Source organism: Macaca fascicularis, chromosome 12, assembly GCF_037993035.2.
Source record: "Macaca fascicularis isolate 582-1 chromosome 12, T2T-MFA8v1.1".
NCBI lineage: Eukaryota > Metazoa > Chordata > Mammalia > Primates > Cercopithecidae > Macaca > Macaca fascicularis.
The window spans coordinates 60344363-60359713 of record NC_088386.1 but is presented as its reverse complement, the minus strand read 5'-3'; the positions used below and the strand labels follow the sequence as shown (position 1 = coordinate 60359713).

The 15351-nt window shown below is 35.8% G+C and overlaps 1 protein-coding gene across 36 annotated transcripts in view; it reads left to right on the top strand.

Moving 5' to 3' along the window:
- The window catches only part of COBLL1 (cordon-bleu WH2 repeat protein like 1), a 194026-nt gene that overhangs the window by 38912 nt on the left and 139763 nt on the right, over window positions 1-15351 (top strand). For 11 of the 36 annotated variants that reach the window (XM_074009344.1, XM_074009340.1, XM_074009337.1 and 8 more), the window contains exon 3: window positions 8876-9291. The exons of the other annotated variants lie outside the window; for them this stretch is intronic. The gene's annotated coding sequence lies outside the window, so the exon portion shown is untranslated. The remainder of the gene's footprint in view (window positions 1-8875; window positions 9292-15351) is intronic. 36 annotated transcript variants of the gene reach the window in all.

The window sequence follows — 15351 nt, the reverse complement described above, 5'->3', positions numbered from 1 at the left end:
AGTTGTGTCAATTCTTTTTCTTTTACTCATAGAGTTGTGTGATCCAATACGTCTGGAGATTGCTGGTCTGAATGACTCCAACAGTTTCCCAGCTGGTTTTCCTGTCTCTGGTCTTACTTTCCTCCAAACCATTTTTCATATTGCCACCAAGAAAAGCACCCCAAAATGCAACTTGGATTCTGTCATTTTCTTGCTTAAAACATGTACTTTCTATTTTTTTATGCTAAGGCCTAACACTGGTCATGTAAGACACAGATAGGGGCCTGGTCCTCCTCCCTAGCCTTATCTTCTACTATCCCTGTTCCTGAAAGATCTTTCTTTCTGTCTCTCATGAGTATCTAGAGGAATTTCATCTCCCCCTTCATTAGCCTGTGTCTGTCTCATTATTCGAGTATGTTGAGCCCTCACTGCCTTCAAGAAGATGTTTTCTGCCTCGAACTTGGGTGTGATGTGTCCTTAAATAGCTACCTGCCTAGTCCACTGGGCCTGGACTATTGGTATTTGCTTGTCATCACTGTGACAAACTTCAAGTACCTCTAGGGCTTACTGTTTTGGCTGTCTTCGTGTGTATAATATATGTTTGTGATTAGACAAATTGATTAAAGCCATATTTTAGAAGGACAGTGATATTTTGTACAATGTTAGTTGACACAAGATGTATTATTATAAGCCTACTTATCCAAAAATAGATCAAGGATTATAACCAATGGTAGTTTTATTTGTCAAACTTTGTTTTTTAAATCTTGTATGATTAACACTTTTTAAAGATATCACATATTACTAATACATTTATTGAGAGGCAGAGAAATATGTAAAAACTTAAACTAACATACATAAAATAGTTAAAGCAAAAGTTACTTTCTAACATTCTCCAAAAATTTTGGTTCTTATCCTTTGACCAAGTTTACATTCCAGAAGATCACTAAGGCTTTATAATAGTGGAAAATTTCTTCTTTTATTTGAGGAAATACTTGTCATAAAAACTGAATTAAAAATCTGTATATTGTAATCTATAATCTTTGAAGTGGCAATTTCTGTTCTTCAGAAAGTGAAAGACTACTTAGCACTGACTATATCACCTGATTATTTAGTTTTGGAAAACTTCTATTCATGTCTTCCTTTAATTATTCATTTTTCAGTTTGCTTCCCTCCCCTTCCTTCCTCCCTCTCTTTCCCTCCATTAAGCATGAGTTTTAGTTTAAAATGTTATTTCCTACTTGTAAGTCTAATGGGATGTTATTTAGGGAATTTTATAGACTTTCAAAAATAGTTATGTATCAAAATAGTAATACTTCAAAGACTAAAAACTCTTAGTATTAAACTATGTCAGACTTTTAATTTGTTACAGACTTTCTGTATCTAAATACCTGAACATATGTATGTTCTAACTTTATCAGATCACCCAATGGACCTTATTTGGAAAGTCAACACTGTCTAGTGAGTGAGGCAGTGGAAGCTGTGCACACAATCTTCTCTTGATTTCAGTAAAATCCCTCTCTGCCTTCAATCCTGTGCTTTTTCCTGCTGTATTGGGCCAAGTAAACTCAGTTTTTCCACATTTCCATCATGTCTTTCCTTCACATATATTACTGGCAAATACACATGCACATTTGGATGTATGAATTGTTCAATCTTAGCCTACATTATAGAGGTGCAGGTTTGAACTGTTTAAAACTGTTATCAGAGGACCCATTATGAAATTATGATCGATGCTTACCATGTGCCAGGTATTGTGCCAAATATTGTGAGGTTTACGAGAGTAGAAGCATTTTACTTTTTCTTTCAGTTTCTTAACAATTTTACTTTCCCTACAAATACTTTTTTTGTCACTAGAAATTATTTATGAATCTTAATATACTATGTAATTTGATAGTTGACTGTAAATAACAAATATAAAACATGCTAAGTATTTTACAACTTTTTTGCTTAAATTTTGTTTTAATTTTTAAACTCTAGGTTCTAAGCTAAAATGGAATTTCATATTTATTTCAAATGCAGCTACAAAGAATCAGAAAATACATTTTTTTCCTCCTTTTGAACGTTCAGGAAATAGGACATGCAATTCAAATGACTGGTTCTGTCTGTAGGAGCTTGCACTGTAGCCGAGTCTTCTTTCAGCTTCTGGATGCCATTATTCTGCTAGAAATATACAGCATGTTCACAGATAATAGAAATAAATGTACTATTTACTTGTGTGATTTCTTTTTCCTGTCATGGATACTTTTACTTTAAAATGGAGGTGGGACAGGATCAAATAGAAAACTGTGTGGCAGCCTGGATATCAATTCTGGCTATTAAAACTTTGGACAAATAAACATGCAGTAAAATTGACTTTCATTGGATGTATACGTCTAGGAATTTATTAAATTAAAAAAAATTGAGATAGGGTCTTGCTCTCTCTCTCAGGCTGGTGTGCAGTGGTGTGATCATAGCTCAGTGTAACCTCAGATTCCCGGGCTCAAGCAATCCACTTCAGCCTCCCAAGAAGCTAGGACTACAGGTGTGTTGCCACCACACTTAGCTAAGCTTTTTAATTTTTTTTGTAGTGATGAGATCTCACTATGTTCCCCAGGTTGGTCTTGAACTCCTGGCCTCAAGCAATCCTCCCTCCTTATTCTCTCAGAGTTGGGATTCCAGATGTAAGCCACTGCACCCAGCTTCAGTGCTAGGAATTTTAACCCATGCACATGTTTATAAAATTTCCACCACTGTCAGGACATAGACTGGTTCCATCCCTCCAGAAAAATCCCTTTTGCTGTTACTTTGTAATGAGACCCTCCCTATCAATAACACCTGGCGACCACTGATCTATTCTCTGTCAATGTAGTTTGAATTTTTATGAATGTCTTAAAAATAGAACCATACAGTATGCAACCTTTTGAGACTTTTTTTTTTTTCCACTTGGTATAATGCCTTTGAGATTCATCTAACTTTTATGGGTGTCAGTGGTTCCTCTTTATAGCTAACTGTAGTATTTTGTAGTATGGATGTACTGCAGTTTCTTTATCCATTCACCCATTGAATACCATTTAGATTGTTTCCAGTTTGGGGTCATTATGAATAGAACATTCAAGTACAGTATTTTCATTTCAAGTACAAAATTTTCATTTCTTTTGTGTGCTGCCTAGGAGAGAGATAGCTGGGTCATGGTAAGTGTATATTTAATAAGAAACTTCTAGACCATTGTCTAGAGTAGTTGTACCATTTTGCATTCCACCAAGAGTGCAAGAGAATTTTATTTGATCTGCATTCTTACCAACATAGTATTGCTGGTATTTATGTTAGCCATTCTAATACATGTGTCATGAGATCTCATTTTGTTCTTAATCTACATTTTCATAAAGGCACTTGATGTTGAAAAGCTTTTCATGTGCTTATTTGCCATTCGTATATCCTTTTTTGAGAGAACTGTTTAAGTCCCTGGCCATTTTTAATTTGGGCTGTTTTCTTACTGCAGAATATTCTAAGTTCTTTATATATTCTGGATACAAGTTATTTGTCTGATATGTGATTTGCAAATATTTTCTCCTAGACTGTTGCTTGTCTTTTTTATTCTCTTAATTGTGTATTTATAGAGCAAAAGTTTTCAATTTTGATAAAATCCAATTTACCATTTCTTAAAAATGTACTATGCTTTGGCGTCTTAAGAACTTGTTGCCTAAATCCAGATCATGAATGTATTTTTGTTTTTTTAAATTTTACAGTTTTTCATTTTGTATTTAGATGTATTCATCATTTTGAGTTAATTTTTGTTAAAGGTATAAGCTTTAGGTCTGGATTCATTTTTTTAGCATACAGTCCAATTATTCCAATATTATTTGTTGAAAATACTATCCTTTCTCTAATGAATTGCCTTTGAACCTTTGTCAAAAACAAGTTGTTCATGTTTGTGTGGGTCTATTTCTAGATTCTCTATTTTGTTCCATTGATCTATGTGTTTGTCAATATCACATTGTTTTGATTACTGTAGCTTTCTTTATAATAAGTCTTGAAATTGAAGTTTATCAATTCTCCAGCTTGCTATTCTTTTTTGAGCTTTTTAAAAATTCTAGTTCCTTTATCATGCTGTATATTTTAATATCCGCTTGTCTGTACCTACAGAAATCCCACTGGAGTTTTGACTGGAATTGTGTTACAAATACAGATCAATTTGAAAATAATCTTCACTGTACTGAGTCTTCTAATCCATGAACAGAATATGCCTCTGAATTTAGTTAGGTCATCTTTGATTTCCTTCATCTATGTTATGTAGTTTTCAAAATACAGATCCTCTACACATTTTGATGGAGTTACAGTCAAGTATTTTCATTTTGGGATCTTAAAAATTATTTATTGCTATTATATGGAAATATTTGTGGTTTTCAATCAATAAAAAAAGGGCAGCTCCCTCTGTGCATTAGGAAACCCCTTCCCTTTCCTTGGCCTTGAGCTATAGAGCATCTCCTTGTATTCCTTCTAATCCTCTGCTTCTGAGTTTAGGCTGCATTGAGTCCAAGCTGGGGTGTACTGGAGGGGAAAAGTAGTTATTCAGCTGCTTTTCAATTTACTTTTCAGATTCTTTGAATTGTTGCTTTATGGATTCTCTCTGGGTTTTATAGCTGCGTTCTGTTAAGGTAGAGTAAGCAACCACTTGCTTACTCCCTCTTAACTGAAATTTGAAGCAATACCAGTTTCTTCTGCTATGAATAGAACTAAATAATTTGAAAAACATTGTAAATATGTTTTGTTAGCAGATAGTCCTCCTGAGTATTGAGATTTTGCAGCATTCTTCCCTTGTCTGCTCCCTCTCAAGAAAATGACAGTACAACTCCTTTCCCAGCCCTGAATACCCAGCTCTTATTTATGGTCTTATTTAAGTATTGATTAGGGAAAAAAACCTTTTTTGGCTTGAGTAGTTGTAATTGAGTATGTGATGTCAGAGTAATCTGTTTGTGAAAATTCTTCTTAAAGAAGAGAAGTCATAGTGTTCTATCTACATAACTAGGTTTGAGTTATTTAAGACTGCGTCTGCTGGCAGCCTTGGCAATCTCTAGGGAGAAGTGGAGGACTGATATTTAGAAAATTGTATGAGAAATGTATGAGAAAAATGTATGAGAAATTTGATATTTCACAATTAAAACTTTTATGTAGCAAAGTAAATGCTGAGATGTGAAGGCAAATATTTTAAAGAAGGAATGAACTCCCTTAATTTACATAAGAGCCTTAGATTTTTTTTTTAAATTCACTGCTTTAAAAGCTGATTTATCTAGGTAGAATTCTGCAGTGAGAGTATTAAAAGCTTTTGGATTGTAACTGGTGCAAGTACATTTTCTTTTACATTTGTTGGCCACTTTGTTTCAGGTTTGTTTTAGGTATGCCAAGCGCAAACCAGTATAACCATGAATTTCTGAACCCATCTCCTGTAATAATTGATCCTTTCAATGTAAGTTTTAATTATGTTCTGGCTTAGTATAATGATATAGAGATAGTGTTATATAGTTTCAGTTCCAATCTGGTTTTCCCTAAAACGGAAGATATTTAGCAACATTTGTATCTGCTATTACTTGTTCTTGTATAAGAGAAAGGAAGTAAAGAAATGGTTAGTTTTGTGTTTGCAATGGAGGAAGAAAGTGTTCACTTGCTTTTTCAAAAGTGGGAGAAAAGTGCTCTACATTCCCTTTTGCTTTTCTTGGAAGAAATATGTACTGTAGTAAAAAAAAAAAAAAAAAAAACATAATTAGAACTTCTTGAAAAAACTAGCTGGTATTTCAGTTATACCTCATTTTGATGAAGGATGGGTATCTGGAAGCAGGGTTGGGTACATGGTCATGAGGAATTGAAAAAGCATAGACTTTAAGGTCAGAGAGCTATGAGTTTGGATCTAAGTTCTGTCGTTAAAATGGTGGATATATTGTTTAATAACCCTAAGGTTTTTGTTTTTCTGTCTTATGTACAGTTGATTTACCTACTTAATTCAGAGACTTGCTTAGTGAATTTAACAAGAACATTTGTAAAGGGGCCCAAAACTATGCCTGTCATATAGTGGCATAAGAAATAGTGCTGTCATTATACAATAGAGCAAAAAAGTAAGTAGTTTAATAGCTTAGAACTCTCTGAAAAAAATCACAGGATGAGTAGCAAGGAAACTGATTAGCTTATTTAATATGGACAGATTCCAGCCATCAGGGAGGCCCAACATTGCCTAGTGTGGTAATGCCGGCACATGAGAGGACTTTGAGTTACATTGGCATTCTACCTGTAACTTATGACATCAACAAAGGTCCCAGAAATAGTACTTCATTTTTCTTCTAGCCTTGTGAATAGCATTGACTTTTAGAAACTTTATAGGCAATACCAAATGTGAAATTGTTTCAATTAATATTTTTTGTTAGATAATTTTATTGACGTTAAATCTCTTTCTCTTCTCTTTAAAACATTTTTTAGAGTCAGAGTGTCATTCTGTTGTCCAGGCTGAAGTGCAGTGGTGCAATTATAGCTCACAGTAACCTTGAACTCCTGGGCTCAGGCAATCCTCGTGCCCCAGCCTCCCGAGTAGCTAGGACTACAGCTTTGCTCTACCACATCTTGCTGATTTTTAAATATTTTGTAGAGATGAGAGTCTTACTGTATTGCCCAGGCTGATCTCAAACTCCTGGCCTCAGCAATCCTTCCCCCTTGACCTTCCCTCTCCTTTTTTATTTTTTTGGAAGGCCAACTACTTCATCTGTCATCACCCACCATAAAATTTTATAGGAGCTTGGTTGCCTGAACAGGTTTTTAAAGTTTTTATTAATTATAGTAAATTTATATTAAAAATACTTTATTATAAACAATATTCCTTGTAGAAAGTTCGAAGATATTAATATGCATAGGTAAAATAAAGCAAACTTCTCCAGAGTTTATTCCTATTTTCTTCAATGTATAGAATTCTATATTATTTATTTCTGTATGCATTTGTTTATACCAAAATGAAATGCTGTTTTGGTTATCCTCATTTGTCAACTGATTTTTCTCTGCTAATGCTCTTTACTTTTTCATGTTAATTCATTTTCATCTTAGTTATGTCCATTCTCACATCCTCATATGTACCCAGTTCATCCTCACATTGACTCAAATGCCCCTACTAATTAGGGTCTAATCTGGGACTTTGCTTGGCATTTGGTTATGTCCTGTAACCTTCAAGTAGTGTCCACTATGACTCTTTTTTTGAGGGGATCAAGATAGTTGCTCTACAAAATATTGTGCCATCTGGATCTTTCCGGTTTCTTCTTTGTGGTGGTGTTAACTTGTTCTTAAATCCTTGTATATGGAAAAGCAAGATCTAGGCAACATCGATTTAAGTTAAATAGGTTTCAAGTAGAACATATGTATGTGGGGTCCTGGATGCCACCACGCATCCCACCAGGAGACACAGCGTCCAGTGGGGCCGCTGTTCAGGGAGTACTCTTCAGACCACAGTCTCAGTGCTGCTTTCTGAGTCTGACATGCTTCTACTTCTTATGTTTGATATCACTGTATATCAAAGAATCATAATTTTTTTAGTCTAATAAAAAGTTTGTACATTTTAAAAAAGTTAATTTCAAGTGTAACTTTGAAAAAACTCAGTTTTTACAGAAAATGTATATTTTAAGGTTGTTGATCACACTATTTATTATCAGGGCTTTCTCTAAGACTAGGGATGTATTATTTGAGGTTTCCTAATGTGGCGCCTTTAGTCTCAAGAAAACAGTAAAACACCTTAGATATTGTAGATGTATGTTCTGTATGATTAAAAAAAATACATATAGACTTTTAAAGCCTGTAAGAAGTTGTGATGAAGACATAGCTTATGATCCTGGAGAGAAATAATTTAACTGGGAGCTGGTCATTGGTCAGTCTAGCTACTCTGGGAGTAAGAAAGATTAGAAGATATTTGCAATGGTTAATTTAATAAAATATAATGAATTAATAGAAACGATTAACAATAATGCCATGAAACATGTTTTTAATTGACATTTACTTCATTTTAATTTACTAAACTTTGAGGAAATTCCATATTTTTATCAAAAGTGAAAAAGTTGCCATGTAATATATCTCCTCCCTCACTCTCCTCATATATATGCATAATATTCTTCTGTCAAATAATTTTCAGTTTATACCCCTTTAGCCTTGTGAGTGCTTCAGAATATTCTATTGCTTCTTAAAAAACATTATTTCTAAAAGTTCTCCTGTAGAACATTATTATAAAGGAGTACCTTTAAAGAGACATTTAGGGTTCCCTTTCAAAATAAGCATATTTGATTACTTGATATGTGGAACCAGCTTTCCCTAGAGACGAAGATGAAAAGAGTCCTCGAAGGAAGTGGGCTTAGTGAAGACTGGTCATTATGATAAGTATTTCTCACAATTCACTTTTGTTTTTATTGCCTCTTGCTCTTGGCATTGATTTAGAAGGTTTAAAAATTCATTTTCTTTGCTTTTCTTAATATGAAGTATTAAATATTAGTACTTGTTGTGTGGGGCAAAGATATGTGAATCCAACAATGTCTTTTGCTCTTACATGTAAATGGTGTTAACTTAATAGAAGAACACAAGGGCATTCTGGGGCAAGAGGGTCTGTGTCTGTGAACCATCAATCTTCATGTGGGGGACATGAAATTGCCTTGTAATTCCTGGGGAATTCAAGTACTCATGTTCCATATGTACCGAGCCCCAGTAAGTCTTGTTCTTTCTCTTTCCTTTTCCTGTCACTGCCTTGTTCAGGAGTATGCACTTGACTGAACAAGTGGAATAAAATTTGCTAGGCCATCCCTGTGCCTAGTAAAGGGTCACCGAAATGTCAGAATTCTAAATACGGTCTTGTATGACTCTTCAGAGGTGTGTCTGCATTTTCCCTAATCTGATTTTTTTTTTTCAGATTACTCCATCCTGCTGCCCTTCGCCTCTGCAATAACCTGAAATGAACTTTTATCTGTATACTTCTGAAAATTTTTACCAGGACCTTCCCTAGGTGTAACATGCCTCCCAAAGTCAAGGACATTCTTTTTATACTTAACACGGAGCATTTAGACAAATGCAGTTTTCTTTTACCTTGCATGTATGGAATGATTTATGGTATGCATAATTTAAGCCTTACAATAACACTGTAAGAATAGGTACTGCTATCACCAGGATACAGATCAGAAGGCTGTGGTTCAACTTCTACCCCTTCAGTTTTGAGGTCTGGATTTTTCTTTTCAAAGGAATTGGCACCTTAAATGGGTAGACAATTCTTTCTCTTAACAAAGAGAGCTTGACTGTGAACTTCCTTCAAATTTACTCTGCCATTTCTAAGTAAGTATTACCTTCTGTTTGTATTAATAAATAGGAGACCATATGGAGGGGGTACTAATTATGATTAATAATTTATGTAAAAAGCCATTTTTACCATCTGGTAGAACTTTCTATAATGTTACTTTTACAATTTAAAAACACATACACATTCCTAATCTGTAATTGAAAATTACTTTTCTAATAGATGATGCTAATGATTTCCATACTCTGTTACAGTTTACAAAGGAATATACTTATGGTCTTATCAGTCTGCTATAAAGCAGGCTTGGTTTTGAATTGTTAAATGGTTCCTCATGCAAATGTCTTTTATATTCCATGACATACTAGGATGATTTTTCTTTTCTTTGCATTTTTTTTCCTTGTCCTATGTGGACCTGTTAATATTGGAAAGGAATTTCACAAGGAACTTAACATGGAAGCTATAACAACAAAAGTCTCTGAAAGTAGAACATATTTTCAGATCACTAGTGATTTTAGTCATTTAGTTTTTTGAAGATAGCAAAAAGGATCTAACATAAGAATATAGATAAATTAGGTCACAGTATTATCATAATCTCTCATTTGTTTTCCTTTAGTATTTTTCAGCATAATAAAATGTATGTCAATAACATGAAAATACCTGAAATGAGGTTTTGTTAAAGAATTAAATCTATGAGATTTATGTAAAAGGTTCAGTTTTGGTAGTGCTGTAAATATAAGATGGTACAAACTTCCCTTTTAAAAAACTGTTTTTTAAAGAAAAGCTTGAAACCTTCCTTTAAAAAGGTTTACAAGACACTATCATGTTTTGTTCTAGCTAAACAAATTTCTGTTTGACAACTTAAATAGTACAGAAGTCACTCCAGAAGGAATAAATTGGATGTTTCACAGGTTTGAATTACATTCTACTGCGGGGTCAGGCCCATAGCATGAATTTAAGAGTTTCTGCCTTTTGGTAGGATTCCAAAGGCTGATTATCTCGGACCTGTTTTTCAAAAGTAAGAAGCAGAAGATAAGCTTGTGGCTCTTTTTTCTCAGACTGGGTGGTGATCCTTCATTGGGAGTTGAATGGAGTTTTGGGGTAGGAATTTTTATGGGGAGGAACTGTAGGGTGTGTCTGCCAGTGGAATGTTCATTCCAAGGAAAGATTCCAGGATAGAGTGGGTCTAGGAATGGAATTAATCCTGAGGTGGAGCAGAGTACATCACTTAATCTTCCTGCATACTGGTCGCAGGACAGGCATGTTTGAGGAGTAACATCTCCGGGGAAAGAGTATATGCTCAAAAGTGTTCTCTCTAGATGTAAAGCATACATACAAAATTGATATTATAAATACTTGAAAAGGGAAAATTAGTCTTTTTCATCTGAAGACATTTAATGCTTACTGCATGTTACATGTGTAATTTAATCTGAACGCTATTTGATTGGTACTATTCAATTTGAAAGTTGAGGAAATTAAGGCTTGGATGTTAAGTAATTTACTTACGGTTATATAATGAATAATGGAGTCTAAATTTGGCCTTACGTCTTTTGAACTTGAGTTGTTTCTTAGTCATGATCCTATTGTGAAAAGCAGGCTGTTTCTAATTATGTGATGGCTGAACCCCAAGGAGAGCCAAGAGCCAAGGAGGTCCAGTGCAGTTGGACCTCCTATAATCCCAGCACTTTGGGAGGCCGAGGCAGGTGGATGGCTTGAGCCCAGAAGTTTGAGACCAGCCTGAGCAACATAGTGAGACCCCATCTATACAAAAAATAAAAATTAAAAAAATTAGCCAGGTGCGGCGGTGCACACCTGTAGTCCCAGCTACCAGGGAGGCTGAGGTGGGAGGACTGCTTGAGCTCAGGAGGCGGAGGTTGCAGTGAGCTGAGTTTGTACCTCTGTACTCCCACCTGGGCCACAGAGTAGTCTCAAAAAATAATAAATAAATAAATAAATAAATAAATAAATAAATAAATAAATAAGAATAGAAAGGAAAAGAGCCAATGGGAATTGGTTCGGAAAGTGTATCTACTCTCTACCTAAAGCAGCATCTCTTATGTATTTATCAAAAGAGACTGTGGATTTAAACAATTAAAATAATTGAGCACTTATCTGACCCACTTTGATATTGAAATACAAATGTGTATGATCAGTCAGTTTTTAGTTTCAGAAAACAAGAAAAGCCAGCTGTTTTAAACAGAAAAAAAAAAAAAAAAAAACAGGGAATTTGATACTTGTAAAAAAGTTGGCAGTTTGGAGCAGCAGAACCTCACCTGTGCTTTCAGGTCTGGTGACACCATTTGTCTGGCCTACCAGAGGTGCTGCTACCTCTGCTACCATCAGGAACGTGGAGAAGTTGCTCCTAAAGTTTAGTTGTGATCCGGGAATCACAAAGACAGCACTATACCTGGTGGCATATCTAATTAACAGATGCCTGGAGGTAAGGGAGCCTGGGAAGAGAAGTATTTAGGATTTTGGCCTCTGCAATTCAGGCAGGCATGCAGGAAGACACTTGGTATGGAGGTTACCCACCATATTTTAAAAAAATTTAGGCCGGGCGCGGTGGCTCACGCCTGTAATCCCAGCACTTTGGGAGGCCGAGGCGGGCGGATCACAAGGTCAGGAGATCGAGACCACGGTGAAACCCCGTCTCTACTAAAAATACAAAAAATTAGCGGGGCGCGGTTGTGGGCGCCTGTAGTCCCAGCTACTCGGGAGGCTGAGGCAGGAGAATGGCGTGAACCCGGGAGGCGGAGCTTGCAGTGAGCCGAGATCGCGCCACTGCACTCCAGCCTGGGCGACAGAGCGAGACTCCGTCTCAAAAAAAAAAAAAAAAAAAAATTTATCTATCTTTCTATCTATCTGATAGCAATGGGATAAGACCCTGCTTTGCCTCCATGTCCACATTTCCTGACCTCCCTCACTCCCAGCTGTCATTAAAATGTGACTTTTGTCTTTCTGGTCGTGTGTTTTTGTTTTGTTTTGTTTAGTTTAACCATGTCACTAAAGGCTTTCTCAGTGAATAAATAATTTAAAAATAAATATTTGATTAATATAGGTAGGTAACTTTTTAAAAAGTAGTTTGAGAAGTTGTTTTGGCAAGTAAGACAAGGGGTGCTAGAGCTAAACTCTAGCTCTCAATTCCAAATAACCAGCAAAAAATAATTAGCAGATATGACACTAGGAGAGTGTTCTGAGTCTATTGTAACTCTGGCAGCACTAGATAGGCTGCAGAGAATCAAGTATTTGTATAGAATACACTGCTATATGTATGTATTTATATACATAATTTTTCTGAATGGAAAGTAATTTAGATGTGGACTTTACTGGACACTTCTGATAGGAGTTATCTTTTGGAGCGCACATTATGATATCATATTTCAAGTTATGCAGAAGTGTGCAAAGGATTGTTCTTAGCTCAGGTGCCTAAAACTCTCAAAAGTTTAATTAGTTTCTAGGGAGAGGTGGAGAGTCTTCCAAAGCATTTTTCCCCTCAGTGATCAATGATGTATTATGTAAACCATGTTTTCTTTTCTGGTGTTCCTTGTGGAGTCTTACAACTTTCTTTCTTTACTTCTTAAACCTTTTATATGTAGCAGGCAAGTGTGAGATACCAGTGTATAAATTAAGAGAAACAATTCAGTAGGGAGACTCTTTGTTGCTGTTTAATTTCAGACATCTGTCTCTCAGATTTTTTCTTTATACAGTTAAGTCCTCAATTTATGTTGTCACTGGGTTCGTGGAAACTGCAACTTTAAGTAAAATGATGTATAAGGAAACCAGTTTGACTATAGATTAATTGATGTAAACAAGACTTCCTATGACATTTCTGGTCACAAAAGCATCAACAAACTTTTAAGTAAAAACCCAAACTGTGAAATTATTAAACATTAAAATAAATCAGAGCTATACATACATTTAAGAAAGGTTAACAAACCAGGTGGGATAATGATTTACCTATTTATTCCAGTTTAGGGTCATGGGTGGCCAGAGCATATCCCAACAGCTCAGGGTGCAAGGCAGGAACCCATCCTAAATAGGATGCCATCCCATGGCAGTGTGTAGTCACACACACCCACACTCACATACACTGGGACAATGTAGACACACCAGTGAACCTGACGTGTACATCTTTGGGAAGTGAGAGGAAGCCAGCCATTCTGGAGAAAACCCATGCAGACATGAGGAGTAAGTGAAAACTCCACACAGATGGTGGCCCCACCCAGCGTGAATTGATTTCTATTCTCATTAACATTATAATGAAACAACATTGAATGAAACAACATTATTCAAGAATCTGAAGTTATGTATTTTTCCCCTTCCTCTGTTTTCTCTTGATGTATTTAACTCCAGGGAGGAAAAAACAAGTGGTAAGCTTTAAAAACAAACCAAAATCAGCTGGCTGTTTTGGAAGTATTCACGTTTTTGTAACCAGTCCAGTGTGTGTAAAATATCTATTAACTTAAAGGCAAAACAATAAGCAGTAGCCTTAACTAAGAATTACCCAGTTGCTCAATTACTTCATTTTCAAAATGTCCTTTAAAGGGGGTAACTGCAGAGAGAATGTCTGCTATTACAATCTAAGTTTTGATACGAGAAATAGGCTTGCTGATGATTGGGTTTCAAGTAGAGAGTTAAGTAGTCTTAAATTTCATATTCTCACCTATTGTAAATCTGAATACAAATAATACAAAAGCTAAAAATATAGACTTTTGATGGAATAGCTAAGTATTCTAATATACCCTCTGAGCTCCCCCTCTATGCCAAACAACTTCAATTTCACACTTCCCTCTCCTTCCCCACATATTCTTATTCCTCAAAAGCACTGCTGTTCCTTTGGAAGGTATTCATTCTCCTTAGCACAGAGGTAATATTGGCTTTTCTCATGCCCCATTTTTGCTTCATATTCTATCAACCTTATAAGACAGGATATGTACAACAAAAATTCTGACTACTTTGGATACCATCTGGCTAAACATACGTGACCACTCTCTTGTCCTCCATCTACCAGCCAGGTCATTTCTTCCCCATTTCTATCATCTCACTCCCTTCTAACCTTCTATCATCATGATCTCTGTTAAAATACGGTGTATGACCAATCTAATACCCTATCTTAATGTGTTTTTGTTTTGTTTTGAGACAAGATCTTGCTTGTTTTTTTGAGGCCAGGTCTTGTCTAGGCTGGATTTGAATTCCTGTACTTAAGTGATCCTCCTACTTCAGCCTCCCAAGTAGCTGGGACTACAGGCGTGCACCACTGCATCCGTGTGTGTGTGTGTGTGTTTAAACCTCTACTCCTACAGGTAATTTCCTTTGTTACTAACTGGAATGACCATACCTCTGAAATTCAGAAATTCCACTCACTTTACAAATCCTTTCCAACTAAACCTTTTCTAGTACTCTGTACATCTCTTGAACTTTTTATTCTAGTTATCTGGCTTTTTTTGGTTAAACATAGAGATGGGGTCTCACTATGTTGACCAGGCTGATCTTTGTCTTACTCTTGGCCTCAAGTGATCTTCCCACCTTGGCCTGCCAGAGTGCTGGGATTGCAGGTGTGAGCCACTGTGCCTGGCCAGTTATCTGACTTTTCATGCATTTATTTCTGTATTCTGTGTAAATTCCAGCATCAGTCATTTTAACTACTTTCAAAGTTGACTCAATTTCAGGTTTTTCCTTCTTCCTAGACAAACTTTTACCAAACATGTCACTAACCATAAAATGGAATCATCCTAAACTGTAGTATCTCCTATTTCTGTTTTCTAGCTGATAGATGTTTCTAGAGGGAGAAAGTGGACCTTGATAACCCAGTGGAAGACTCTTTGCATGTATCTCATGTAATTTTCATAACCTCCATGAAAGCTATTTTTATCAGCAACTTGCAGACTTTTTTTTTTTTTTTTTTTTTAAGGTGCAGTGTTGTGTTTGGACCTAGGCCTTATGATGTGTGGAGGACAATGGATGTGGCAGCTCCAAATGTCATATCTGCACATGAGTCTTTCTTAGAGAATAAAATCTCTTTCTCTGATTGTCAAACAAGACTTGTGGTCTCACTCTGAACTAGCTTTAACTGAGTGGCCAAAGCAGTCGCCATGGCCGGA